Source organism: Bubalus kerabau, chromosome 12 (assembly GCF_029407905.1).
Source record: "Bubalus kerabau isolate K-KA32 ecotype Philippines breed swamp buffalo chromosome 12, PCC_UOA_SB_1v2, whole genome shotgun sequence".
In the NCBI taxonomy this organism is placed as follows: Eukaryota; Metazoa; Chordata; class Mammalia; order Artiodactyla; family Bovidae; genus Bubalus; species Bubalus kerabau.
In genome coordinates, this window is record NC_073635.1 from 36,527,741 (window position 1) to 36,531,179 (window position 3,439).

General features: G+C 43.5%; 1 pseudogene; it reads right to left on the bottom strand.

Annotated features, from left to right (window-relative positions):
• Positions 1–238: 238 nt before the first annotated feature.
• LOC129624227 (snRNA-activating protein complex subunit 1-like) lies at positions 239–2,345 on the bottom strand (annotated as a pseudogene).
• Between the last annotated feature and the right edge of the window lie 1,094 nt (positions 2,346–3,439).

Genomic DNA, 3,439 nt, shown 5'->3' on the forward strand with positions numbered 1-3,439 from the left:
TCATGCAGAATCTAGAAAAATGGTAGTTGTTGCTGTTCAGTCTCTCAGTTGTGTCTAACTTTGCAACCCCATCGACTGCAGCACTCCATACCTCCCTGTCCTTAACCATCTCCCAGAAATTGCTCAAATCCATGTCCATTGAGTCAGTGATGCCATCCAACCATCTCCTCTGTCATCCCCTTCTCCTCCTGCCTTCAATCTTTCCCAGCATCAAGGTCTTTTCTAATGAGTCAGCTCTTCACATTGGGTGTCCAAAAATATTAGTAGAGATGAACCTATATAAATCTTTTCTGTCAGAGAGCTCAATATTAAGTACTCTACACCAGGGTTTTGTTCTCTGTTTTCTTCTCCTCTTAGGTGCAGTGAACTTTGTTTCACTAAAACTTTTGTTCCCCTCATCCTCTTCTGTAACCACAGGCATACTCAGACTTAAAGATTTATCTTCCTTATGCGTGTCACCTCTGGCTCTGGAAGACACTTCCACTTCCTGCTGGTTTCAGCGTTTCTTTGTTTCTTCTTTTCCTAGTTGCTTTGGTTTGTACTTGACCGGGTGCAGAACCAGAGTCAGAAAAGTCAACTTTGACCTGATGGTGCCTTTTTGATCTCAATGCCTGAACAACTGAAAACGCCTTTGATTTTATTTTCGCTAATGATGCTGCCCTTTCACATCTCTCTGATTGTTGTGAATTTCTCTCACTCTTTTCTTCTCCATCTTTAACTTTCAGTTTTAAAGGTGGATTCTTTCTGTCTTTGTGCCACTGCTGATGTTCCAAAGCTATGTTCTTGATATTATTAAAAAAATCATCCTTTATCAAGTTGAGGGGTTTTTCCGGATTGGACTTCTCAGCTGAAATTACATGTTTAATTCTCTGATAATGGTCATGAACATTCATCATTTCCTCTAATACATCATAAGTGATAAGTTTCATTATCAATCATTTGGGTCCTTAAATTCTTCAGTAATTTCAGCTCATTGAATTTTTTCTTCATTCTGTATGACAGGAATTTAAGCATTTCTGTAAAGTGAAATGCTCTGTCTAGTCATAGCTTCCTAAAAATATAAGCTGCCTCAAAATGTTGTACATATATCAAATCTTGCTGAAATTTTAAAATTTCATCCCAATCCTTCAGGGCAACTCTAATCTTTTGTTTTAGTTGACACAGTTGGGTGTTATATAATCCATATAGCAGATACAAAATACCAGTTCTGATCTGGACGGTGTATGGAGGTAAAAAATATCACCAAGCCAAAGCCAAAGCTTCTTTTGCAGACGTGTTTTTTTCTAAATTTCTCATTCTACCACAGAAGATGGTTCCAAACTTCACACTCCTCCAGAGCTCAGAGAAATCCTCAAAGTGCACACTATCCATCTCCTGGAAATAGCTGAGCAATGGCTCAAAGTCGTCCTTCAAGCCTGCAGGAGCCCCACGTCTGCAAAAGAAGCACGCCACGTGCAGTCCAGCTGCCGGCAGAAGCCGAGGAGGAAGCTAAGTATTTAGTAATTAATACCTTTTGTATTAATCAGAAGGGAAGTAGGGGAAATGAACTATTAAGTAATAATAAAAAGGAAGAGAGATTCTTCCCACTATCATTTTTTTTGTAAGTAGTGAGTTTCCATCAAGACAAGGAGTGAATTATAATCAAAGTGAATTATAATCAAGGTCATTTCCTGTCTAGAGAGTCCTCATTGACTTGTCTCATCTCATTTGTGACATTTGTTCTGTCCATCTCAGTTCTTCAGAGTCTGGTTTTGTTTTTTTTTTTTTTTTTTTGCCATGCCACACATCTTTTGGGATCTTAGTTCCCTGACCAGGGATCAAACCTGGGCCCTCAGCAGCAGAAGCACATGGTCCTAACCCCTAGGCCACCAAAGTAGTCTCCACAATCTGTCTTCAAAACAAGAAATCAGTGACCTTTAACAAGGAGGAGTAACCCACCACCCCTGCTGCAAGTTAGGGGGTCTCCCATTTTGTCTCACTATTCAATGTCATCACTTTCCTTCAGCCTAATGATATTGAAAAAAGGGGGGAAAATGGCAGATTGAATGCATGTTTTATCTCCTCTCCTCCCCAAGTCCCATTCAAATGACCACAGAGTTATATTTTTAAAGGTCTAACTCCCCAAGCATAAAGATCAGCTGGAAACAGTAGTAGATGAGACTGAATCCACAAAATGTGGGAACGAAAAGTGGACAGGTGAGTGGCCAGAGGAGGACTGAGGCAGGGGGACTCCAGGAAGAACAACGTGAAGAAGGAAGTGGGGCTGGTGGATACGATTACAGCCTGGGAGATTCACCCCGGTAGGGGAGAAAGCCACTGGCCTGCACAGCCCCCTCGTCACCCATCCGACCAGCTGCAGGAGAGCTGACCTCAGCTCCACTGACCTTACTGCACTCTGTCACCCGCTTCCCAGTAGTGTCTCCTCCTGGGTCTTGTCATCACTCAGACCTGCTCCACATCTGGAGACTTCCTGCTGGGGTGCCTCTCCCGAGGCCTGCTGGCAGCTTGCACCCATGGAACCTGCTCTTCCTCCTCATCTGGAGCTCCTGCTCCCAAACCTGTCTGGTCCTCCCATCCCATCATCACCCTCCCCTGGAGGCCATTGCCTGCCACTCCTCTCGTTTGGAATAAGACACTGTGGTTAAAGACATGATGAGTTCATCATCACTTCAGTTCAGTTCAGTCCAGTCGCTCAGTCGTGTCGGACTCTGCAACCCCATGAATCACAGCACACCAGACTTCCCTGTCCATCACCAATTCCCGGAGTTCACTCAAACTCACATCCATCGAGTCGGTGATGCCATCCAGCCATCTCATCCTCTGTCATCCCCTTCTCCTCCTGCCCCCAATCCCTCGCAGCATCAGGGTCTTTTCCAATGAGTCAGCTCTTTGCATGAGGTGGCCAAAGTACTGGAGTTTCAGCTTCAGCATCATTCCTTCCAAAGAACACCCAGGACTGATCTCCTTCAGAATGGACTGGTTGGATCTCCTTGCAGTCCAAGGACTCTTAAGAGTCTTCTACAACACCACAATTCAAAAGCATCAATTCTTTGGTGCTCAGCTTTCTTCACAGTCCAACTCTCACATCCATACATGACCACTGGAAAAACCATAGCCTTGACTAGACAGACCTTTGTTGGCAAAGTAATGTCTCTGCTTTTGAATATGCTATCTAGGTTGGTCATAACTTTCCTTCCAAGGAGTAAGTGTCTTTTAATTTCATGGCTGTAATCACCATTTGTAGTAATTTTGGAGCCCAGAAAAAAAAAGTCAGCCACTGTCTCAGACCTGCTCCACAGTTTCCCCATCTATTTCCCATGAAATGATGGGACCAGATGCCATGATCTTAGTTTTCTGAATGTTGAACTTTAAGCCAACTTTTTCACTCTCCTCTTTCACTTTCATCAAGAGGCTTTTTAGTTCTTCTTCACTTTCTGCC